This window comes from Polistes fuscatus, unplaced genomic scaffold (assembly GCF_010416935.1).
Source record: "Polistes fuscatus isolate 324 unplaced genomic scaffold, CU_Pfus_HIC Scaffold6, whole genome shotgun sequence".
Classification (NCBI taxonomy): Eukaryota; Metazoa; Arthropoda; class Insecta; order Hymenoptera; family Vespidae; genus Polistes; species Polistes fuscatus.
The window spans coordinates 340,979-368,351 of record NW_025113140.1 but is presented as its reverse complement, the minus strand read 5'-3'; the positions used below and the strand labels follow the sequence as shown (position 1 = coordinate 368,351).

General features: G+C 39.1%; 1 protein-coding gene across 2 annotated transcripts in view; it reads right to left on the bottom strand.

Moving 5' to 3' along the window:
* Positions 1 to 27,373, bottom strand: part of LOC122523608 (Krueppel-like factor 6) — a 233,038-nt gene that overhangs the window by 75,304 nt on the left and 130,361 nt on the right. Inside the window, exon 1 of one of the 2 annotated variants that reach the window (XM_043645471.1) lies at positions 1,251 to 1,393. The exons of the other annotated variant lie outside the window; for it this stretch is intronic. The gene's annotated coding sequence lies outside the window, so the exon portion shown is untranslated. Of the gene's footprint in view, positions 1 to 1,250; positions 1,394 to 27,373 lie in introns of those variants that run through there. 2 annotated transcript variants of the gene reach the window in all.

Genomic DNA, 27,373 nt, shown 5'->3' with positions numbered 1-27,373 from the left:
CGTTCAGATCTTATCGATGTTCTATGTATCGATATATATATTAAATGCGACTTTTTTCATTTTCCGAGAAATTTTTATGAATGGTCTGTGTCGTTTACATGACAGATAAATACGCGAGGTTTTTTATTATCGCGATATTATTACGAATTCTAATTATTGCGTTCAGATAATTAGCTTTTCAAATTTTTATCCTTTTTTCCCTTGTTATACTCGTAAACGTTTAATTTTAAATAAATCAAATTACTCGATAAACGTAAAAATAAACGATACGCTTCATTCGGTTCAAGTTTCATGTAATTTATTAGCTGATTTTCAAAATTTGTTATTTTCCTTTGAAAAAGTGGATATTTCGGACGCGGTACGCGTGTTTTATGCACATTGAACGAATATTCACGCATGTTTGTGTCTTCTTTTCTACGTAAAAACTTTCCTAGCATTACTTTAGCGGGATAAAACTTTTTCTTTTCACCCTAAGCTTTCTCTCTCTCTTTCTCCATCCTGTTCTCCTTTTTTTCTCGAAGGCTCTGGCTATGAGGTTAACGCTACGAAGTCGTAGAAAAGAAATTGTTGCTAAAGAAAGGAGAAAAAACGTGAATGTATGGAAAACTTTGCTCTTAACCGCGAAACCAAGCAGACCAGTAGTCTCTGAATTTATTTTCCATCTCGTTCTGGCTTTTCAATTATGTTTTCTCGTCGAGAGACTCGTGCGTTCCCTTTGTTTCTTTATTTTTTCTTTCTTCCTTTCTTCTCGGTTCTCGTGGTTCGTCTTGGTCTTGGCAAAAGTTAAATGTTGAAATCATTTTCTATGCTGCTTAACATTTTTGGATATTTCAAGAAAGTGCTGCATGTTTTAGCTTTTTAAAAATAATAAATATAATGCAGCGGAAGTAAAAAGCGAATTCGTATTATTGCAATTATTCGCATACTAAAAATATTCATCCTTTCTGAATTCGAAATTACGAAATTCGTAAAAGTTGCAACGTACTTTTAATAACTTAGTTACCAAAAAAAAAAAGAAATAAAAGAATAAGTTTTGTCGAATAAAAAAATAGAAACAATTAGCCGTAGGTATAATGATTCGTAGAAGTCCAATATTGGTTAAACTAAAACTACGAGGAAGACCAAAAGGCGAAGATTGGTGTTTAATTGTTAAGGGCGAGACTCGTTCAAATTCCGCGGTCACGTTGGGCGGTTAAGCGTATTCCATTAACTGGAGATGCAATTAGAAATAAGGGAGTTTGCTAGAATACCTGCGATTCTCTCTTGCTCACCCCTCAGCGTCCTTATATACGCTGTATGCTGTCGTCGTCTTTTCGTCCTGTTTTCCACCCCCACTAGAATCGTCAACGTCGAGCCAGACAGCTAGTCTGCCAGCTAGTCTGCCAGCTAGCCAGGCGACCAGCCCTTCTCCAGTCCTTTCTGTTCTACCTTAACCCACCCCTCTCTGTCTACCCCTCATCCTTTCGTTGGCTCACTGGTTGGACGCCATTGTGGGAAATAGCGGTGGAAAATATTCAACTGGTGCAAATTGCCTGCTCTTACCTGGAAAACGTATAAGAAGGAATCTCATTAAATTTCTCGTCCCTATATTCGTCTACAATACAATCGTCGACAATTTATAATACAAATCAAAAAGCGAACAAGAGAATGAGGGAAAAAAGAATGAGAGAATAATAGAAAGAAATGGAGAAAACGTGCGAGTAAAAACCTTGACGAGTAAGCATAAAATTCGATATCCAATATTCGAGATCTGTTGAAGTGAATAAAACTGCCAGACTATATCGTTCACGTTTACTCCGTAACAATGGTGATAACGATTTAATAGGATCACTCTATAAATTTACGCGTTCTATGTCTACCCCTAATTATGATAGTGTAATAATTGTACGTACGAAAAATGTATATTCAATTATTATTTATAATCGTAGATAACTAATATTAATAAGATAAAATAACTGATATAATATTATCATTGACGAGACTGTTTTAGTTTTGTATTTGTAAAATTCGATTTTATTTTTATCGAATGATTATATTAAAATATTTCTGTATCTTTCCTCCGATAAGTTAAGCCTATTAATTATTGTCAGCTATCGATATTCCGTGATTGGCACCGCTAAGGTAGCAACCGCGCTATGTCGAATATCGGTATAGCCGAATTTCAAGCGGATGCTAATTGCTGCCACATTTGCACCGCAAGTGTGCCACTCTGGGATGGTAATCAGTATTAATTAAGAGCGTGTCGCGTATTTGTCGAAACTTGACTGCCGATATATCCTAGGGATTTCTGCTCTATCTTTCAATCCTTTGATTTCAATCGGAGATCCTTCAATCTTAGCCTTCACTAAAATTAGGTTATTCGTTTAATATTCAAGATAGAGAAAAATATTTCATTATTATATATTAATATTTACTACGCGCGATACAAATAATCCCTCGAAAAAAAAGTGAAGCAATGAAAAGAAACAAAGAAAGATTATTAATTAAAATCGAATATGCTCATTCATTTTTGGAAATATTCTACAATACGGATGATAATTCGTAGAGGGGTCGAGGAAAATCTAAGCGACGACGTCGCTTACGAACCGCGACGGAAATTAACAGCGTCGAGTGATAATGGATACTAATTAACATCGACAGCGTGAAAAGAGCCGATGTCCGCGCAGTTGGCCTCATCATAAAGACCCCTCCTTCTCTCCCCTACTACTCCCCCTTCCTCCCCCTTTCTCTCTACACTTCACCCTCGTGCTCCCTCTTCCGCTCGGGACCCCGTCTACGTTGCGCGAATAATCACCAATGCGAACGAAACACGAGTCGTGCTCAGAATGCCGGCAAAATCGAAAGTAACGATATGCCAAGTAATTATTATTTTGATCGTCGAACTGTAAGGACGAGTCTCTCTCTCTTTCTTTATCTCTGTGTGCGTGTTTCTGTCTGACACAAGGAGGGTGGTAGATAGAGACGCCTGATGTTTGATCATGCTACCTCATTTGTCTTCCGATTCTTTGCACACGATTGTTATTACGAGACAAAGTCATGCGTTGAATGATAAAACGTTTCGAAAGGAAGAGAAATAATACAATGGAATAATTATTTTTGTTCGAGTATAGAAATGAAATATTGATCATTCTGATAGAAAATATATGAAATTGATTTATTTCAAATATAAATTTAGAAATAGAATGTAATGTGTAAATAGTATGGAAAAATTCATGAGGAAAATAATCAATATTTACATATTCTTTTGTCGTATAGAAAAAGATTTGATTAAGGCACGTCCGTTGAAAAATATTCAAATAAATTAAAGTCGGTTGACACTTTGCGTTTCTGTATTATATGCCAATGGGTAGATATGAATTGAAAAGATCTTTGCTATCGAGGACTTTACGAGACAGATGTTTCTTTCTCCTGTAATTATCTTGGTAAACTTTCGAAACTCTATTGTTCGTACAACGTGTACGTACACGCTGAGCTACAGGAGGAGGGCGGCAAACGCGTCTCACCAGACTTAGCCATTTGCGGAGGCCATTTGCTCGTCGGAGGGTTTATCTCTGTAGCCGAGCAAGCAAGCAACCAACCAACCAGACAGGCAGGCAGGCAGGCAGGCAGAGGCAAGCAACGAGCCTGTACATCCTCCTGCCTTCCTACTCTGTTACATTCCTACACGCGATTCTCTCCAAGTGTCTGATATACATACATATGTATAGTTATGTATATGTTGGTATAGAACTGTCGTCCCATTTGCAACATTACGAAATTTACTTTAATAATAATCCATTCGTCTCTACAACTGTTTAATTTCTCATATCAAACGAAAACCTAAATTATTATGTTTTCCGTGTAAACTTTTGTTAACTGTTAATATGAGTCGTTTTTTTATTTTAGTATAATTAATGAAAGATTTCGATTAGAGATTTTAGGAGGTTGATTCTAAAAGTGATTTTTTCGAATTATATAGAAAGTGTCGAATCCAGCATAAAACAACAAACGCGGGTTTGGAACATTCCTAAATTAAGAGGAGAGAAAATATATGGTGTTGGCATATGTGTGGCATACGTGTATACGTATAGAATGCGAGATAGTAGAATTGGCAGGAAATTGCAAATTGGCAACGAGTGCGCGAGAGTCGGTCGCGGCTGCTACCACTGCTGCTAGCATTGCTGCTTGCACTCTTGCTGCACTGCTCTGCTCGCCATTTGGGTAGCACGAAATAACCCGACCTGCAAATTGAAACCGGTCGCTGATAGATCCGAGCAAGAGTGCGAGAAGGAAAGACAAAGAGGAAGAGAAATAATCGGTCACGTAGTACGATCACCGTGACGATCGAATATTTTCACTTGTAAATAAAAAAAGGGAACGAGTAATATTTTTTCGGCGATTTTTTATTTTTCTACTTTCAATAATTCTATCAATGGAAATAATTCAGCAAAAGAAATAATTAAAATTGTTGGTCATTAATATAAAATAATGCAACGCATATTTAAAAATATTGAACAGCCAAAAAATACTCATAAGATACGAAAGGAAAACATATAATATATTTAATTTATTAAATATTTGAAATATTTTTCAAATGCATCATTTATTTTATTTTAGAATCTATCGTAAACTTTAGTAATCATCTAAAGAGTGTATTCCCCTTTTTACACAGGGTCGCGGAATTATGCTCTAATATTTATATTAAGCTAATGAATTAATTGTATTCTCTTTTGTTATATATTTTTAACCGAGAATATACGTATACATTTTAGTTAGACAACATTCGAGCAAATATAATAATTAAATTAACAGAATGACAGTATTCTGTTCTCATATTCAAGCACAAGTTTACTTTTACTACGGGTAGATCGGGCATGTTAGGTGTTAGTAACTGGAAAATTCGAGAGAGAGAGAGAGAGAGATGTTGATAGAGAGGACGAGGGTCTCTGGAAATTTCGTAGGACAAGAACGCTTGGTAACGCAACGCGTTGTCACGAAATACGGTCATGGGGTATGTTCGGCCTCAGGGTAGTGGGAAGCTCGGTGAACAGACCAGGGTGCAAACGAGCTCCCCGGAGGTTCGTATTCACGGTTTGCCCGAGTGCACGATTATTTAACTTTAATTAGAAGCGTCGACCTATCGCTCGGTTTGCGCAACCCAAGAGCATCATCGTCGACGAACTATTCTCTTATACTCGACTACTTTCCATTCTCCTTTTTTGTTTCACTTTTATAAATATATGTTAATATTTATTGATTTATTAATTATGAATAGATGAATAGCAGTTTTTCAAACACCTGTTTATATTTTATATGTTTATATTATTCAGGCAACCTCGTACATGCATATTTTAAAATTATCGTTCTTTTTTTAATATTATTCTTTTCCCCAGACGCATATACGAGTTCACAGTCGTTTTAAAAAATGTGAGTTTATAAATTGACGATCGATAATTTAACGTGTATCTATGGTACGTTAGAAGTTGCTGTTACGTGCTAATAATTTCTGTGGAATGACGAAGTTTCGACAGGGAGCGTAGTTAAAACACAACTAAATTACCTTTTGCCGCGGTAGAGAATAAAACGATGGTGGTGGTGGCGGTTCATAGTATTAGTACCGTCGGGGGTACGTAAAGATTAAAACTCTTGCGCCAGAGAGAAAGGTAATAGCGGAGATATTTTCCGAGTTTTAAAACTAGCAGCAAGTCTACGCTGGCATCCGGAAGCGTGCCAGAGATCTTGAGTGGCGTTAAAGGAAACTTCTCGGAGGGTTCTCGCGTAATTCCATTTTCATCGTAGACGTCGATATCAAAGAAAAGTCTTTGATCGAGGCCACATTTTACACGCTTCGTTTCTATCGGTTGGGGTGATCAACCTGAGTGATGCCCGAGCGTCAAAGGTTTCTAAGATGGTTAAGAATCATCATTTGATATACGACGATATATTTTCGTATGTGTGATAGAGAGGATTCTCGGATCAGTAGATCTATCCACTCATCCTTTTGATAGAAAAGATAAAATTAATGGATACTTGACGACGAGTGGAGGAATGTGAGTTTTTTCCATTTTCAAAGGTCTGTCACGCTCTATCATTAATTCGGACGGTTAGGAAGCCCTTCACCTTACACCTTGGTGGGAGGAAAGAAAAGGAAATGTTCCGCTCTCGGCGTACCGTGGAATATGCATCAAAATGGCGGAGAACGCGAGTTTCTTTGTTCTCGCTTTCTCGGTATAGTAGCAAGGGTGGTAGTGTCGGTGGTGTCGGTGGTGTTAGTGGTGGTGGTGCTGCTGCTGCTGCTGCTACTTGCTGGCCGCAAAAAAAGGAAGGAATTATTTATGATAGCTAGCTCGTACTCTCCCTTGTCGAGACCTAGAAAGAAAGAGAGATAAAAAGAAAAAGAAGAAGAGAGGGGTAGTGGGTTGAAATTGTAAATCGGTATCAGTCGTTGTCGTCCTTCCTCTCCAACTCGTCGTTCCTTCCTTCTCGTGTACCGTTCCTGCTAACGCTTAGAAAAAGCGTGCTCGCGTCAGCAGGTGAGAGCCCGACATAAATCTTTCCTGGGACTCCCCTCTTCTACTGAAAAATAAACCTTCCGTTCTTTTCTCCTTGCGACGGCACGAACCGGGCTAAGTTGGGCCGGCCCGGTTCGTCCCGGACCCGGCCTCGTCTCGTTTCGTCTCGTCTCGTCTCGTCTACTCTGTTTCCATGGTGGCTGCTACTATCACACAAGAGTAGAGAGAAAACTTTTCCGTCCTTTGTGTCGTTCCTTGACCTCTTCCTCTTCCTCTTCCTCTTAGTTTCACTAACCGTTTGTAAGATAAAGGGAGAGAAAAAGAAAGAAAGTATTCGAATTTTTGTGTCAGAGATCTTCCTCTCTTGCCGTACTTCCTTTCCTACCAACGTTATCTTCAAAGAGTAGACAAAGAAAATTTGCGAAGAAAATTTTCTCCAACGATCTATAACGATTTTCTTATAGGATAGATTTTACTATGATAAACAGAAAAAAGAAAGAGTTACAAATTATTTCATCTACTAGAATTGACATAGTACTCAAAGGTGAAACGATTGGAATGTGAAAAGGGGAGCTTTCATCGATGTTCTTTGAAGTAGAAATGAACACAGTTTTGGAAGACGTAGTATGGTACTACTACGGTAAAACTGAGTTTACTCTTACTCGAGAAATCCCTTCGGTCCTACTCTGCTATCTAGGTGTATTTAGTTTACTTTTCTTTTTATCCCTCTGTATGTAACGAATCCGTAGACAATGTTGAGAGAAAAGGATAAAGATACTAGATAGGAGGAAACAAGTAAGTGCGTCGCTGAGGGAAAAGATGAGCCGATGAGAAGCGAGAATAGAAAGAGAATAGAACGAAATAGAAAAAGAAAAAATGAATGAGAGAAAGAAAGAGAGAGAGAGAAAAAGGGAACAGACGCTAACATTGCTAACAAACGGTAGCTGCGAGCCAAGCAAAGAGCAGGAACCTTCACTTTCTGATTAAACAAAACAGCTTCCTCTGTTTCCTTGTATGCGTATTTACCTAACAAATATGTATATGTGTGTAGAGTCATGTATTGCGTATATGAAACTTTTGATAGTTCTCTGCTATCCAAGTTTACCAGGATACCTCCTGTGCACATAATATATACCATACGAGTTCCCAGTTTGCTTGTGTGATAACTTTATGATCGATGGAGTTCATTTGATCAGAAATTGCACTTGTTGAATAATTAATGTAAGGTAGTGTAGAAACGATCTTCTTCGAACATATATATTTTATTCTTCAATATTTCATTATATTCCTAATAATGCATAAATAATTTATATGTATATCATGTTAATGATTAGGATAGTTAATCTTATTATAACCGAATAATGATAACATTCGAGCTAGCTTGTAATTATTTCACTTTTAATTTCTTTTTAATACCCCAACTAGTAATACTAATAATAGTAACAAGAAGATAAACGCATAATACATATACAGACGACACTGTGGAGTCTCTGCTCGAATGGGATTATCCACGTGTTAGCTTAACCCAAATACGAATAAGGTTTTCGAGATGAGAAGGTGGAATAGTAGGAGAGTAGAGCAGAAAGGGGTTGAGTAGCGGGTGACAAGGGGGGAAGGTCGAGGGGGATAGAGTTCACGAGGCGGTGGTGCTTTAAGCGTTGCGTGACATTACGTAGTTTTAATTAACGCAGTTGCCGCAACCTCGTAGGAAAGGTGCCTATTAACCGCGTCGTTGCAGTCGCGATGGCATTTTGCCTCGACGCTTAGAAGCCGCATTACTCGCTCCTAGTCGGAAGATCGTCTGGCAAATCCGGAGATTCTGCCACCACCACCACCACCACTACCACAACGGTGACTATGCGACTGTGTGTTAGTATGACGAGAGTGAACGAGAGAAAGATAGAAAATCCACTCCAAATTATAGTCGGAGAACTGGCAGGATTTATAGAATTGAATAATAGAGATATAGAAAACAAAAAGAACACCGGTGAGAAATTAAACACGGTAAAAGATTTGACCATTCGATGGGATGTGCTCTACGATCTTGACATCGTTGATATATAAAATTCAATTTTGAAAACATTTTCTTTTTCTAGATGCAATCAGTCAAGTAAAAGCTTCGGTCCTGTGAGAAAAGTAAAAACAAGACCATCGACAACAACATGAAGAACAAAAACAAGAAGAAAACAACAAATGTTGCGTTGAACGCAACTGGACGTTTCTCCGATAAAATACGGAAACGTTTCGTACGTTCGATCGACACCCGAGCGACGTGCTAGTGACGATAGAAAAAGAGAGAGAGGAGGGTACGTAGGTAGAGATGGGAGCGTATAAAACACATCAAAAAATAACAGAAACGCGGGAATTCTATAATGAAGCCAAACAAACGCATTTAATGCACCTTTATACTCCTAAATCGCTTTTCACTCGGAGGATAACAAAAATTTCAATTTTACGCCTGTCCGAACATTCCTACCACCCTTTCATCTACTTCCTCCTTCAATTTCGGGCAAGGTTTAACGCGTACGCGTGGTATTTGTCGACGGCTAGTGTGAAATGAATTTGTTTTGTTGACAGCATGCTTTTGTTCTTTTTACTCTTACGCTCGTTTAAATAAACTTTTTTAACCTGACAATGAGTTTGAAAAAATAAATTTATAAGATCGAATCCATTGAACATTGTTCGACTAAAATGGCGTATCACTCATTTTAGAAATAAATTAAAACTAGCTGGCTATGTAACAATAGATGATTTTTTGTTGTTCTACTTTTGCAATAATTTAAAGTTTAATTACTGCAGTAATTTTAGCCAGATAAAATGAACACAATCGATGGGGTTTAATCTCGGGTATCTTAAACTCAAGTCTACGCTTTCCAACAGATCTGTCTTATTTATTGGTATACTAAAAAAGTAAATGAAATTGTATAGGATTTAATTAATACTGTAAATACGAGAAGAGAATGATCAGAAAGAACAAAGATAAAGAATCCCATAAGAGGCTCTAAGAGTTAATCGAGAATCGATCCACTACTCTAAGGACGCGAATCGAAAGGCCAAGGGCCACTTTAGCGTCTATATAACGAGTCTTCGTATTCTCCAGCGTAAAAATGCTTCTTACAGTAATCGTGATATCCAAGGTACGCGCACGTCCTGCTGCTTTAACAGAGCATGCAGCACGGTATGGCCTTGTTGGTGCTCGCCGTGGGGGGTGAATCGTTCACGTCGGGAGCTTTCGTTCGGTTCGCGTGCACCCTGTGCACGCCCTTTATGCGTGTAAGGGAGGGCGATGATGGAGGAACAGGAGGGCATGGGGGACGGGGGAAGGAAAGAAACTGCTTGGTATACGAGGCCGTGTACAAGACGGAATAAGGGACCACCAACAGAGTTCGCCTCCGTTTGCCAGACCCGGCTGATTGTTCCTTCTCTACCGTTATGGTTACGTTGGATAATGTATCTGGATTTGCGCCTCCTACTGATTCCTTTTCTTTGTCTTTCTCTTTGTCTAAAGTTACCTTTATTATACTATACAAGAATTCCTTTAATAAACATTCATTAGTAGGACTACTTTAATCATTTTCATTTGAGAAATCATGAATCGCTTTTACCGATTATCTGCTTCCAGCGCGAACAAAAGATAAAAAACAGATAAATGTCGTTATTAAAAAACCATACAGATCCAGGTTGTAATCTTTTGAAAAGTTAACGCGATCGTATAAAAAAGTATTATAGAATATCAATGAAATCTAGAGTTTGAGAGTCGGTGGTAGCGGTTTCGCGAGCATTAAAATACAAGCACAAATTCGTAGGAAGGAGCTTTTTACGCGATTCGTCGACGCACATATATATATACCTAAGCACACGCACACGCATACACGGAGTAGTAATTCAACGGTATGTAGCTACTATTCCTGTAGTATACGTAGAGAGAGTTCTGCGGCGATAAAATCCTCGGCATTCCTGGCTCATTAAACGACGCGCGGCACGACAAACAGACGCCGGTCTGGCAGAGAGAGAGAGAGAAAGGGAGTTCCCCCTCTTTTCTCCTTCTCTTTGGTTCACTCTGCTTCGATCGTATGCAGTGTCGAGGTGCTTGCCAAACCCCACGGAATTGTTTGCTGATGGCAAACAACGACCTAAAATATGAACGATATCGTTTGTGGTCCTGGGTTGCTTGGTATTGGTGTGAGTGCTACTACGTTACGTTTGAAAAAGAATAAGAAGAGAGAGAGAGATATATAGGGACGACGATCGATCGCATTCCGTCGCGATAATAAAAATGGGTCGTGTGTGGCAAATTGAAATACGTCGTGTCGCGTTTGAGAAGAGATGAGGAAAGCCCAGATCGGTAGTGCCAATGTGAGAACAGACTCGCGAAAAAGCTTTACCACTTCTTTTTTTCTTTCCTTCTTTCTTTCTGTATCCGTCTCTTTCTTTTTCTTCTACGAGAACGAGATTGAATTCGAGAAAACGTTACAGTATCCCTCCTCTCTTCCATTCTTTCTCTCTTTTTCTTTTTTCCTAACGGTACAACATCGAACCGCTGTACCGAACTTGAAATGGTCGAAATGAAAACTGTGAAGAGTTATATCGTTCTTTCTATTGCAATCGTTTTCTATATAAAAGAATATTTCTAAAGATCTTCTTTTACTTATAGGCTCATAGATATCGTTTTTATAAACTCCCACGATGTACTTCTGTGACATACGGAAAATGAAGTATTTGGACGATAAAAAAATATCAGCTATTTTTTTTCCCCCGAACATAAAAAAAAGTTCAGGTAAAAAGTGTTTACTTTTTCCAAAATGAATCCCACTAAATAATGAAAATGCACTAACGGTTATATACGGCAAACACAGTTTACACATTCCTAGTTATGTGTATCGATAATATCGATACGTGGCTCTCTAGTTGCTTACCGTTGAACGTGTGTACCTGCCATTAAACGGCGATAACGTCGAGCGGACGGCACGGAAGCGAGCTATTGAGGCCGTCGTCGGCTTAGTATGCCGGCAGTTCGCCCGCGGCTACGATTACGGCTAAGTGCATTTGCTCCCTGCCATAGGAGGATCGTCCAAGAGGATGAACAGGATAAAGAGAGACAGTCCGAAACAGAGACGGATATACATGGATAGATAGAAAGAACGAACGAGGGGTTCTCTGCACTCCAACGATGAGTCTAAAAATATCCACCTAAACCCTTTTCACTAGACGCATATACGAGCATAGAAAAGTAATTGACTTTCAAATCTGCCAAAACTTTGCTGTCAGCCAAATACCGATATTTTCAACTTGTACACAACGATGCGACTATCAGTTTCCACGTTGCAGCTCGCACGTGTACCGTTGTCCTCGCATCTCTTCCTACAACATTGGTTTCACGATTTCGCAGTAACTGTTCCACGTGCGACCTAATGAACGAGCGAACGGACGCACACTCCTCTCTGCGGTCGCAACGAACGAGCGTGCGAGCGAGAGATTTTAGGGTAGGGACGTGGACGGAAGTGAAACGACGCGTGTATCGAGCGTGTATCGAGCGTGTATCGAGCGTGTATTTTGCCATCCTCGTTTTCCCACCTCAGCCCTCACATAGTAATACTTTTTATCCTACACCTACACCTCTCATTTCTTTTCCTTCATCGCTTTCTCCTATCCAAACTCACATTGAACGTGCACAGTTACCAACGGAAAGCTTCCCAACCCTCCCGGGTTTTCCTGCCCTTTCTCTTCTCCTTCTTTCTTTTTTGCTCTCGCGTCGTATAAATAGATGGGTTTGAACGAGACCGTGAAAACTTGTGGTCTCGTTTCGAATAATTGGATTTGCCTCGAACGGGACCGAGAAACGTTGCTAACAATACGCTCGTAGGTAGATGTGTGTTTGCACGCTAACCACCCACCAACCCTATCTATCCGACCTATCCACTTTCCTTCTATCTTGCTTCCCTTCTTTGCTTCTCACTTTCTTTCTTTCTTTCTCTATTTCACGCAAGCTCCGATTCTCTCGCCGGTTTCTTCTTCTTTTTTTTTTCAAACTCTTTTGATAGAATCGAAAAGAATCGGGTAAACAGCGTTTCCTATCTTTCTCTTCGGATGTATTCACACACTCTGATGTTTGCTACTAGAAAGAGGATTTCTCACTAGCTAGAAAAAGATTTTTATCTTTCTTCTCTTTTTTTGTTTTGGAAGAAAGAAGGGTGTGGGAGTGCAGCTTGTTTTTCTGGATAGATGTAATTTTATCGTAAGTCGTACAAAAAAGTTCTTTCGCCGGTAATGCTATTTATTTTCTTGTATTTTCCTGCGATTTTATTCGAAACGAGGAAAGAGGGCATTTGATTAAAAGAGAAAAAAGAAAGGAAAAATGGTGGGAGAGAAGCTACTTAAGTTAAATAAATATACTCTTTGTTGATCGTTCGCAAATTTAAAAGAATCGCGCCTAACGTTTCCAAGTCTCAACCTCTTGGAACGAATGAAGTTAAAAACGGTCGGACGCGGAAACTCGGTAAAAAGCGATTTAAGTAACAACCGCTCGAGTCTCCAAATGTATTCCACCCATCTCCTACTTCTCTTTCTCTTTAGCTTTTCTGGAAGTCGCGTAGGAAGAGACGACGATGCTGCTTTGGACGTTCGTGCGCTGCATACCAACGTAATTACGCTTGGCTACGACCGCATCGTACCGTTACAGTTGACTCAAGCGATAATTTCTTTCAAACGACTGCTAACGATTTTGTTGAAAAACTTTTACATTTTGGATTAACCAATTGTACTTAATAATCCTGCAAGATTTATTTCTAAAGTTTAGGAAAGTTTATTATTAGCTGGATTAATTAGATTTATTATTGACGTAGCGCAAATATCTATCCAGTTACATTTTATTTGTAATTTTTTACGATTCGGTAACGTATTCCGAAGTATTCGAAATTTTGTGAAGACAAGAAAACTGCGACGACTTCAGGGAAAGGCTAGTTTTGATGAGATTTTGTATTTCAGTTAAATATTAAATATTAATAATATACACTAGAAAAAAAAAACAAATATTAAAACAAATATTATTTTCCCGAATTGCAATACTACGCATCAGCGTGTCAATCTCTGTTCGGTAAACATAACTGCTCGAGCGATCAATTTTTGGTCGAACGGAATCTCCGAAATGAAAAATTCCCATATCGTCTCTCTGACCGTATGAATGTAGTTTCAGTTGTATCATAGACTGAAATATTTTTTTGAATACACATTACGTAGCTTCTCAAACAAAATATTACGAAAATATATAACAAAATAAATATATGAGCAAGCCCCTGTAAAATATTTAGAAAGATACTGGAACGCAGTCCCAGTTTCTTAAAAACGTTGAAAGAATGATCAAGCTCGCATGAACAATGTAGGAATCAAGAAACCCTAGTACCAAAAGGTACAACCTTTTATTCGTAGATAATTTATGTAAGCAAGGAAGTACGCGTAGCTGGACTATTCGACCCTCTCGGTCGGTGCCTGTTCGCCGAACGTCGTCCTGGTGAATCATAACGTTCGTTTGCATGTTCGCGTGTTCTTTATCCACCCTCGGAGAGACACGCGTCATGCAAACGAAGAGGAAAGTATAAGTAAAAAAGATAGAAAGAGAAAAAGATAGACAGTCAGACAGACAGACAGAATAACGCACCAATGAACGCACCTAACTCGAACAGCTGACTAAGTGTGGAGCAAGAAAAAAAAGAGAAAAAAAAAGATACGCTATCGACTGCAAGAATCTTGGAAATTGTACTGTGGCGCGTGTATATGCGACGTCGAATTCGATTAGGAAGGGTGCAGAGAAGAGAAAATGGGAAAAGAAAATAACCAAAAAGGGGGGGAAAAATAGGGGTGGGGATAATTTTTTTTTTTGGGTGGTTGGGCGTGGGGGGGGGGGGTGGGGCAGGGTGGTCGGGCGGGTCGGCGGGGGCCGGGGCGGGGGGCGGCCGGGGGGGTGTTTGGGGGGTTGGGGCGTTCGCGTGGGTCCGCGGGGCTCGAGGAGAGGGGAAAAGGTGGAAAGAAGAGGAGTAAGGGGGAAGGTTATCGGTGAACACCCGTCCTGCCTCGCTCCGTTGCATAACATTTATCGACGATCGCGAACGATAAGGTCGACGCTCCTTGTGTGCCCCGACGAACTAAGAAGAAGAAGAAGAAAAAGAAAAAGAAAAAGAAGGAGAAGAAGAAAAAGAGGGTGCGGAGGGAAGAGAGAAAGAGATAGGAGTAGGGGCAGGTCTGCAAATCGAGATGAACGATAAGAAGCAACGGGGGGAAAAGTTTCTCGTGCGAGCTTTCCTACGAACCAAATTCTCTCTTTTGACAAGAAGCCAGGCAGCACCAGCACCAGCACCGGCACCGGCACCGGCACCGGCAGCAGCAGCAGCAGCAGCAGCAGCAGCAGCAGCAGTCCTCTTTGCGATTCAAGATTCCCTATCTCTCTTTTATTTTTCCTTTTTTTATCTTCTATCTATTTTCTTTTCGTTTGATTATAGAAATGGCGTTTCATTTCTTATATATCGCAGATAGGATAACCCAATGTCATCCCGGAAATCTTATTGCCGAATTAAAAATATGCAAATCGTATGAAGTAGGAGAAGGAAAGATTGCTATTCCAATTTAAGGAGAGATTTACTTTTAATCCTACCAGAATTTTTCCAATTACTCGATACCACCGAACCGATATGTCCGGTATAGTATCAGAGAGAAAGAGAGTTAAAGATAATGCGAGTGGAAAAAGAAAAGATAAAAGGGGGTTGGGGGGTATGAAATAAAAGTATAGAAAAGCAAAGTATCGGATCGTTCGTTCGTTCGTTCGTTCGCGTCCCTGCAAAAAGGTTCGGAGTCGTCGCACGTCGACTAATTAAAAATTACTGTTACGAGGTGCGCGCACGAGATCGTTCCACGAGGAAAGGAATAAGAGGGGGGCAAGAGTGCAAGGAGGGGGGGGGGCTAGCAGCCAATTTGATTACCCGATAATAATTAATTGCTCGTTACGTGGCGCGAAGCGATGCAATTAATCACTGTCGACGAGTTGTCATTTTTCCTGCTGCCATCTGTCGCTCCCCTCTTCCCCTCCTACCTTTCAACTTGCTATCCCTCTTTTAAACTCTTTCACTCTTACTATGTATATATATAGATATTTCTATCTCTACTTCTTTCCTTCTCTTTTTATCTTTCTTCGGTCCGGATTCGTACATTCCTTTCACTTTTTCTTCCCCTTTTCTTCGTTGGTTCGTCCAGTTCGGAAGAGCGTCAGCTCGTGGTCGCACTCTATCATACGAAGTTCATTAGGTTGGACGTGTCACGATTGCGTGGGTGAGAGAGAAACGAGAGTACGCCCCATCAAACTGCAAATGCGAATCGTATTCGTAGCGAATTTACTGTCGACTCCTGCCCCCGTAGTTGCGAGGGTAATATCGAGAAACGAAGATTAGTGTTGGTCGATGGTATGTCCTCTCTCCCGCTCGTATATGCTGATAAACGAAGCAATGGGGAAGAAAAAAAAAAAAGAAAGAAATAAATCTGTTTAAAGCAAATCTGTATAGATTACGTCTGGTTTAGATAGCATCGTCGCTTAATAAAAAAAAAAAAAAACTATCGTGAAAGAAAGGTAGAAAGGAAAATATTCGAAAAAGGAAAAAAATAAGAAACGGTTAAAGGAATAAAAAGAAAGTCTCATTGTCAGTATCTTCTGACCATGTGACGTAAAACCGCGACCACCGTCTTCGGAAGGATAAATTGAAAAAAACGGGATTGGGATGGATTAGGGGGAAATAAGAAGCGAAAGAAGAATAAAATTGCATGCAAGGATGCACTCGACGTGATTATTAAGCGGAAGGTAAAGAGATTGCATAATGAAACAAGTTCTTCTTTGGTAAAAGAGATTGTGTGACGTTAGTTGGCGAGGACCGATAGGAGATAAAATTTTCTCGATATAAAATAGAAATTGTCCTAAAGCTTACCGTTTGCAAGATTCTTTTCAAAAGAAGTTCTATTTTGGATTTGAATAACATCGAATCAAACAATATGATGTATACATGATGATTGTTTCCATCTAAGTGAATCATACGTATGACCCAAAAAAAATCCGAATACAGTTACTTTACAATTCTCTGCTGCTAAAGACCTTCGATATTATTACTCCAATAGAAAAGATAAATTGTCCAACAGTTAACACAGAGACCGTCCCGAAAGGAAAAATTCCATTCTGAATGACATCGAATCAACGATATGGTACGTGCATGTTGTCGATGAATGCTTCCAAATCAAAATGTTTGACGCGCGTCGTTGAAATCGGTGACGCCTCTATTGAATAGAGAGAGATAGAACTAGAAAAGAGGAGAAGAGGAGGAGGGGATGCAGAGGAAGGATCGGATAGGATAGAATGGGGTGGAGGAGGAGAAGGGTAAGCACGACTATACAAGCATAGCACATAAAAATAGAAAGGGCGCAGACACGCGGGTCGGGATCAAAACGGGTTGGGGATGAGTTTGACGGTCGGCGGCCAATCATCGGCATATGCCACTGCATAGAGTTCATGAGTGACGTGCCAGGGCTGTCTATCCAGCCTGGAATACTCGATATCGAACTCGGCTAGGAGGGAGCTAGGAGGGAGCTAGGAGGGAGCTGGAGAGGAAGGTGGGGTTCACCTGCAACGACGGGGTGGCATCGCAGATCGCTTAATATGCAGAGTAGGATTAGGGAGTGTGTGCGTTCGTGTGTCGAATATAACCCCTTTCCGCTTCTACTTCCAAGGCAGACGGCTGCTTTCGCTGCTATCGGTTTGCTTATATTACTCCTACCATGACACACTTAAGTATGCGAATAGTCTCTTTCTTTCTATCTGTCTTTTTCTGCACCGTCGCTGTATCGAAGTAAACAAGTCTACTAATAATTAATGTCATTTATTTAGCGTTTGTAAAGTTGTCCCCTTAGAAATTTGATAAATAATAATAATATGATGTTTTTTCGAAATAATATTTCGTCTATTACAGGCACGTATAAACAACGAGTATCTGTAGAAATTTTATATAGATAAACCCTAAAATTATTTTAATAATAACAAAGAGAAAAATGCTATAAATAATGGTGATTTTATCGATAAGATCTTTTTGGCACTACTGTTAGCTAATAATAACAGAGTAGTGTTTCCTGCAGATGCACTCAGAGATAATGTTTCTAGCGTTTGTTGATGTCGCTGAAAGTGGCAGAAGGTAACTTGCTATGGCAGCAGCTGTGATTACTAAACGTCAGTAGACGAGGGGTGGTGTATACGCGCGTTTCCTCACCACTTAATCCCTAGACTCTCTTTCTCTCTTCTCTCCCCCTAGTCTAATCCTGTCTTCTCGATCGAAGCTCATTAAGAGATTACATCGAAATATGTACATACATTATCTCGCGATACACTCGCACGATAAGAAACTTAAGCGGCTTCTGGGATTTTCATTCCCATAACGATTATCGTTCTACTTTCATTATAATTTCACACAGAGTAAGGTTATTACATGCTTCAACAGTTTCTTGATTCGTTCAAGTGGACAAAACCGAAATCTTTTTATTCGCATTTTTCTTCCAATCTTTTCCTACTCTTTCTTCTGGAATTGCATTAAAAAAGAAAAGGAAGAAAGGAAGAAAGAAAAAAATAACACCGTCTGAAAGGTAGAAGAAAAAAAAAGGATAAAGGAAACGCTGATGATAGCATCTTCCTTTATCGGTCCAAAGAGAACTCATTAGGGAAATCTGCTGGATTAATTCTTTATCTCAACTTTGATGCTCTCTTACTATTTCTCATGCTTTCTGTCTGCCTCTTTGCATACCGCTTTTCTATCTCATTCTCGACCTTCGGTTTTCTTTACTAATTTAATCGATCCTTCTCATTCGCGACTACGAGTGCAGTTACTTTATTTTGTCTGATTTTAACAGACAAATTCAGTATACTCTATACAAGAAAAGTACTTGTTTTTTAAGCTGGTAGAATATTTATTATCAAATATATGTTGTTGGTTTCATTTAACACTGGTCATTTTATATGAAAAACAAATTTTAAATCTTGTTTTGACGATAATAATTTCTAAAGGAATTCGCTAGTGATGTCATACGACGTGAACGTTGGCGTTTATCGTTAAGTCGCAATCACGAATTCAACTGAGTCACATCCTACTTTACGAATAATAACGCTAAATATTTAAAAGATGATTCACGTAAGGTCTCGAAAGGAAGATGTAAAATACTCGTCACGTAAAATTTATTTCTTTCGTAACTTACGGAATATTGGTAGGATACCTCTGTGTTAGACAATTAAAAGGCAACTTAAATTTTAATCGAATACTGCGGCAAGTACCACTCGCAGTCGATCCTTCCATTCGTTCGAGAAAATCAACTTGAATTCCCAAGAAATGTTAACATTTATCTTCCTCACTATTCTACGCAACCCAATTCTGTCTGCAGCCACGAACCGAAACGGTGTTTCGCACGTGTTTCGTGTATACACGACGAAAAGGAACCAAGATACTTACACGCACACACACAAGTGCTCGCGTACGTGTTGGGAATCGTTGTGTATACTTCACCCACACATTTACTGAATATTTCCAAGCATGATTTCAATCGGTTCGTTTACTATTCGAAAAAGCCGTTTAAACTTTTTCTGTTTTCGAAGACGTTGGGGCACGAATCGTAAAAATATTCAAATATACGTAAGGATTTACTTTAATTTAAAATATCTAATGAAGGAAATAAGAAAAGTAAAAGAAAGGTCGTTTTTATTAGGATTATAAAAAAGATATATTCAGTTATCAGTACTTGACGTAATAAAAAAAGGATAAAATTGATCGAAACACGTAATAAAGAATGTAGATCATTCGAATAATTTTCTCTGCAAGAAACATGCCAGAACAGTTTTATCTAGACTACGAGTAACCAACATTCCATAAAACTTGTAAGAATCTACAAAATGATAATAATTTTCTCTCATTAACGAGCACGAGATAATATCGTAAAACTGTGACAGCTTAACCGAATAGGGGTCTCGACCATTATTAAATAACTCAAATCTAATAATTCAAAAGTAAAAAGTTCCATGAAGATTTGCACGGAAAAAAAATGTTCGCTTGATAGAATAATTAGAACTGGTAGTAGTAAAAGTATACGTTATAGAAGCAACGTGGATAGAATCATGCTACTTACTTTATCCCGGGCCAGTGTCCCAGTGCCGTTTGTTGACGAAATACGAGCAAGAGAGTAAGTTTAAGAGGACAAGAGGAGAGGCTAAGGTGTTATCCGGGAAATAAAATCCGAGGGAGATGGGAATAAGAGTAGGGGATTTCTTCTGTTCTTGAAATGAAGAGAGAGAAAGAAAAGAAGAAGACAGAGAGATGATGAATAAAGAGTGAAAGAAAGAAGAGAAAGAGAGATATATACATCGATCTATTTTATCTATATAGAAAAAGAGAGGGAGAGAGAGAGAAAGGGCCAGAGGGTAGTCGAGAGAGTTTACGAGAAACCCTGGCCGTTAGCCAAGTTGCCTGGGTGAAAATTATTCCAGATATGAATTTACGGTTGGCCCAGGATGGTAGAACGAAAGAAGATCGGCTGAGAGAAAGGAAGGCCGCCGAAAAGAATAAAGAGAGGGAGATATAGAAAAGAAGAAAGTAGGGGGTGGATATATGAGATGGCAGTGGACTCCCTCGGCTAGATAAGGCAAGTCGCGGTCGGACTTAATAAACTTAGAAACCCGAGCGGCAAACCCGGCAACCCATCCGAAATTCCACCCCCGACCACCAGCAAGCATCGTCGGTGCACCCTTTCTCTCTTGCTCCCTAAGCAGCTACCTCCTTCTTGCTCAACAGCCGTCTCACGGCTCTCGAATTACCTTGGCGTTGAATTTCACAGGCTGCGGTTTTTCGAGCCGCCGTAGACCCCTATAACTCCGTACAAACAGTATCGATATTTTGTATTTTCTTGGATTTTTCGTTAATTCGTTTGTTCGTAAAGTTCGTGTCTTTGATTTTAAGGGAAATTAATGTAAAAATATATAATTATAGTATTTAACAAGCGCCTTTGGTACAACCCGTTGCATCAGCGATTTGAAAACTTTGCGATACCTAATGCGTTTAGATTTGACTAGAATCTCTCTTATTCGTGAGAAAGAAACGTTACCTGCGCAACCTCTTAAAACGTTAATGAGCTCTTGTCTGCTGTCGAGTAAAACGTCAACCGGAAGATTTCGTACTCCTTAGAAATGAAGAAAGTCCCGCCAACGTCGCGTATTACGAGTTAACTAACTCCTCGAGAGAGCACAGTACGTGCAACGACGTTGAGATGGACCAAGTTTAACCACTTTTCCACTTTTACAAAGTACGTATAACATTTCTTTTCAACTTGGAAAAAATAAATATAAAAGAAAGAAACAAAATGCAGCCAGTACGATGTAGGAAGAAAAAATTCATTTCGGAGTTCGAAGGTAATAACAATCAAAAATGAAACTAATTTTTTTCGTCAAATGGGAGTAGGACAGGAAGAAATTGAGAAAGTAGAGTAAGCAGAAGCTGTCAAAAGAGAAAATCTTCTCTCACCGTTATTCCTCCTATCTTCCTCTAAACTTCTACGCTTACACTTTACAACATTAATATAAGCAAATAAAAAATTGATAACACTTAATGATAATACGTTTTATAGTAATACAAAAAACTTTTGTCGTGGATAACATTGTTTTATGCTACTTTATTATCCGCTTTCCGTTTGTTAGTACGAAACGAAGACCGGCAAAGCTGGCAACCTACATAGAGAACAATGACGCTGTTTGGTTGGTAGATGCACGTGTCTCTATGTATATCTATATATGTAGGTGCAATTGGAAAACACAGGACACCGAGTACGCTTCTGAACAATAGGGAACGAAAATGTGTTCATTGGTGGTCGCATTTGGAAAGAACCAATTTCCATTTATCTATTGCTTAGGATTAAAAAAGTACAAGTACTTTTGCAAATCTTTTTCCGCATTCCCGTTATATTTCGCTTAAACGAGCGAAGAAAGAAACTTCAAATTAATTTGCATGCTGAAAATAATAAGTTTGAAAAAAAATGTGCTGTGATACCTCGTGTAGCGTCGATATTACGTGCATAAATTCTTGGTAAATACTTTCTTTGTTCGTGGAGTACTTGGACGAGTATCGGAAATAATTTCAATTTGAAAAGTTGAAATACTCCGGAAGTAAAAGAAAGGACGCGACGAGGAGTTTGAACGAATACGTATTCTTGAAAGTGTCGGAGAGAAGAGAAAGAGGCGGAGGGATAAGGAAGGGAAAAAAATGTTGGAGCTTTGAGAAAGTCCTTCGGTATTTCAAATTTCCTTTTAATTTGAAATGTAAGGGTCTTTCTTTCCGACGTTCTCCTACATAAGTACTACTTGCAATTCTCTCAAAGACGAAGTCTTTACACTGACACCTTTGTTTTTGTATTTCTTTGTCTCTTGTTCGGTCGAAACACACGAATCGGTAGTCCGACATTCTGCATAAGGCAAGTTGGTAAACGGCAGACATCAAATTCGGAAGATTGAATTCCCGCGAAGATTGCCACCCTTCGAGTTTGACTACCCTACGACTCGAAAAATGCTCTTTCAGCAACAACTCCAAAGATTATGTCAAGATATTAAAATATGTATGCGCGTACTCGTATATATTGGATACGAACAACGAAGTTTCAATTTTTTAATAATTTCCTACAATTTTTCCTATCGCGAAAAGAATAACAAACGGTAAGATTAAATGAGAATTTTTGATGCCTCGGTTAATTACGTTCGTAATATATTCTCTTTTAATTAAAAAATATGTTTGCAAAGATTTAATATAAAATAGAATAGATTTTTCTTGTATATTATAAATTGAAAAATAAATAATAATGGAATAAAAAAGGAAAAGAAAGAAGAGACTTCAAGAGTAAAGTTAAAATCCTTTTCTCGGTTGAACAGCTTCGTAATACCTATCTCAATTTCATAAAATGTTCTCTTAAAAAGTTTTAAATTTGCTGTCGGTGTCATTTTCTTGCTTCGAAAGAGCGACTTGTCGCCTTTTAAACGAGACGACGATTTTCCTTTTAAGTACTCCTTTTTTCCTTTCGAGCCAACTACGAGTATTCCCTCCCCCTCTTCCTCCTCCCCCTCTCACTCTTTCTTATGCTTGAAAGCATATCGTTCTAACCATTTTAACGCCTCGAAAATGTTAAAACGCGAAATAAGTGTTTTCGGAATGGTGGGACAACAACAGCGGCAATTAGAAGACGTAAGTGTAACTTTCATTCAACACACACAGTACAAGATTCTACTTCAAAGAAAGAGATAAAGGGTGAGAGAAGGGATGAGAAGAGTAAGGTGGGTTTGGGGTTGTAGGATAAGGGGAAACATCTTCTCTGGTAGATGCTACTAGCTCGCGGCGGGTCGCAGCTACGTCGAAACTTCTCTTTCGAAGTTAGGAATGAGCGTACGACTCTCTAGGAAACTCGCGATGCTGCGTCTGACGAGAACTTATTGTCGGCTGGTAACCGCATCCGGTATCGTGGCGGCAACGGGCGGCGGAGACATCGAGCCACAGAAATTTTTCTTCTACTTCTTCTACTTTTACTTCTACTTCTACTTCTACTTCTACTTCTTCTCGGTGACGCATCTCTTCCCAACTTTGAATTCGTATCAAAGTTACCCGTGAAAAGTGCTGAGAAACGAATAGCTTTAAAATCATACTAATTTTGTCTTTTGCAGCCTTCTCTTTCTTTTTTTATTTTTGCTTATACCTTTAACCGCATATATGCGTCTATATTTCAATAGTTTCTGTACTTTGTTATTTAAATTTTGTCTACATAAAATCTATATAACGATACATAAATTTAAATGAAATACTTTCAGCAGGAATGATTTGCATTGGACCGAGTGATACGTTTGTGTACTTTTAAAACAAAGTAGCCAAACATAAACCGAACCGTGCGTTATCTGTCTACCGAATAAAAAATACGAGTGACGAATTGAAATATTAGATTAAGTAATAAGTAACGTTGATAATTTTTATTACATTTTGAAAGATTTTCTTATTAAACTTATTATTGTGCATTTTTTGTTCAACCAATCATTATATTCCATAATTAGAAAAAATATGTAATGTTTTTAACCGAGATGTAGGAAGATTCTGTTCGATTAAGTTTCGGTTTCCGTAATCCCAAATACTCGTCGATTACTTTGCACATCGTTCGACTCTTATTGTACCCGCGAGACTCGTTCCACTGCGACGCGTATTCCCGATTGCTTCCAGATAGTTCTAGAGAGAATCCTACGGTTAATTTGAGAGGAAGAACGAAATGTGATCACAATTCGGTATCGATCTAACTCCACTCGCAGTCAAAAAACATTGTCTTCTTGTTTAACATCTAATACCTATATAATTTCATTTGACCAGAGATAATTGTTTTTTTATGTGTATAACTTCTAAGTATAAGTACGAAGGAACATCGCGCGCTAACTTCGAACGAATAACTCGCCGTACCTTAAGAATAAAAGAAGCAATAAAAGAGGAACGAGAGATAGTTGAAAGTAAAGAATTCTGAGAAGAAGATGAAAACAGAATGGAATTTTCGTTGAAGCAACCGATCAAGCGCGAACTCCCGTTCGCGTTTAATTAACTTCTAGCAACTCCGATTTTGTTCCCGTCATCTTTACCTCCCCCAACCAACCCCCCTTTCAACGTTCTTTCCGCATAGAGAAGAGGTCTCGTTTCTGAGCTACTTTTAGATCAGGGAAAATAATTGCCAGGAGCAATTACCAACTTTCCCCTCGATCTACTCCTATCTTTGTTTTCTTCTATCTATCTATTTATCAGGGTAGCTTCTATCTCTTCTACACCTTTATCGAATTCCTCATTCTATCTAGGTTCGATCTATCGGTTTTCTAAGCTTCTCTCTACGCTTCTATTTACCTCTCAAATATTTCGAACGCGTTTAACTTGCTCGACGACGAACTTTCGAATGTGTTCGAACGTTCATTCGAAATTAGTCGACATCACATACCACCTGACATTCCGTATATTGAATTTTTCTTTGCCACGGTTTGGAAAGAAAAGCAACAAGCAAATTCGCTAAATTCTTGGTGTTTTAGGAATTGAATTCGGTTAAAATAGTTGTTCAAATTATATTCACTAGAATATTTCATATTATTCTGTTTCCTAAATTTTGAAACTCAAACGTAAACTAGAAAGCTTGAACTTTCTTCTTAACTTTTATACCTCCTGTCTGGAAAGTAATGGAACTTTCTTATTTGAATTTTGCACGTTCGTGGAATCTCATGTCTCAATATTTTTGTTTCAAATGAGTATAGCCGTTAATGATACCAGTAATACACTAGATTCTCATTAGGAACTCTTTTATAATGATTCTCAAAATAAGATCCTTTTAGTTTTCTGCACATCAGAGAATTCCTTCCTACCCTACCTTGAAACCAAATAACTGAAGATAAAAAGAATATTTAGGGATAAATTCGAGTTTGACTTTCCCCTCCCCTTAACCCCTTTCATTCTTCCAACACTTATCCTCGTTTACTTGCCGCTTTGACCCTCTTAGAGCACGCTCGCGTCTCTTTTCCCTTTTTCTTTTTCTTTTTTTTTTTTTTAACGAGGCAGTCACGTGTTTCCGCAATTAAATCGAGAGCATGGCCCTTCGACAATGGCCTACAAACACGACAAGAGAGAAAGAGAAAGAGAAAGAGAAGCAGCACGCGTGGAAACAGTGGTGGTAACGTCCCGACAAAGTGCACTCGATACCCTCCTCCTCCTCCTCCTCCTCCCTTAGCCCTCCAGCCCCTCCAACCCCTCCCTAAAGCCCCCTTGAACCACCCGTCAACCCCTAGCAGCTTGTGTACACGCATCGCACTCGCTCGTTGACTCCCAGCTGAGAGAGAATAATTAATCGCACTTTAAACCCCTCTCCCCTGCCCCCCCTTTATCGTAACAACTCCCACCTCGCTTTTTATGCAAGCGATTCCAATCACCCATCGAAAAACGATGATTATCGTTCCTTTTAAAAAGAACAAAAATACGTAAAAATAACAATATCAAAATTCAGTATACTTTTTTTTCTGCGTATAAGTATCGATTAATAACAAAAATGAAGTAGTTAAACTTATATTCATATACATCGAACATATTCTTATTTTATTTTCTTTATTATACTTGCCATAACATTTTCGTACGATATTTCATTCTCTTTATGTTTCGAAATAAAATGTAAAAATCCTCCTGTGTTATTAAAAGATAAAAAATTCTCTCCGTAAAAAAGAAAACGTATCGGTCAAAGTTGCGATCGGAAAATATCGGAAGAAGAGAGTCAAGGATAAAAGAAACAAGAAATAACGAGTGAAGAGTAGAGCGAGGGCGAAGGGGGAGTGAGTGGAAGGAGCAAAGGTTGGTTGTATTAATAGGAAATGAAAAATCGTGAGCGATGAGTGGAAGGAGAAGCAAAAGCAGGAAGAGAAGGTGGAAGGGGTGTTTGAGGGGGTAGAAGAGGAAGAGGAGGAGGTCCACGAGTTTCCAATAAATGGCAGCGATCGTGAGCTTTACCCGATCTTCCTCCTCTCGTGTCGTTCGAGCCGATCAAAGGTAATGAAGGGGAAAGTCGATGCTTTGTGTCTGCTCTCGAATTGATTGTCGAAAGGCTACTACTCTAAATCAAACGAATAAAATAAATATACGTAATATCGTATTCCCGCGTAGATAATGTGCATTGGACGAACTTTAAATAATATAATGGAATTATTTGAACGTTTTGATAGGCATGTACAATTAATCCTGAAACAGACCAATCTAATAATAAACTCGTTCGATAGTTTACAAAAATACCCTTTTCGTTTGGACTCTAAATTGTGTTACGGGAATAATTCAGTATCACGTTTTGCTATTGATTTCTCATGTAATTAGGATTATTTGCGCGTACTCTATTAAGACAACATATGGTAAAAGTAAGTAACAATGGATGTTTAATGGAGAATAGTTGAATATTCGCGCTCGATAAGACATTCGAAGGATCCTGATTACTCTGGAATAGCCTTTAATTAACCCGCTTTTGGGAGTGTAAGCTCGTTATCTTGATCTTTGAGGGTCACCAATGTTAGGGTGGTCCCTTCTACTTACGAATATCGAACGACCCTAGACAAGGGACACAATACGGAGCGAGGAAACTTGCACGCGTGTGTCTTCGTCTTACCATTACGTTTTATTATCATCATTGACGTCAAATTCTGTGTAGTATTTGCGCGTGTTGCGAGTTTGAATATAATTAAAAAGAAAGATTTTGTAAATCCTAGTTACATCGAATAGTTGATATCGTCGTTAGAAAAACGATCTTTTATATGAGAACATTAGGCAAGCATCGGAGAATGTGCTAGTTGGCAAAATACGGTACAAGATGTTCCAGTGAAAAAGGAACGGAGAAAGAGAAATAGAAAGAGACGGAAGAGGACCGAGGAGAGTACGGAAAGGCGAAGCAAAAAGGAAATTACTCCCACGGGAGAAGGAAAGGAAGGGGCGAGTGTAGATGGATGGCGCCCTGGAGGGTGGTAAGAGACTGGGTTGCGTCTGGCTACCAAATGGTAGGAACATCGTCTCGATGCACATCCTACACCTATACCTCTAACCCAGCTTCAACCTTCGTAACCTTTCTCCTATCATCCAGCTAGGACAACGCCTCCCCCGAGCGCATCGAAGGAACCATATCCCAATGTTACGAGCACTCTTCTCTTCTGCCCCCTTCCAGCCTATCCGAACTCTTGCTACATCGGTGTGTATTCTCTCATTTAATCGAATTACCTCGTTTTCGTCCAGCTCCAACGATCCAATACGAATTGACACGAAGGA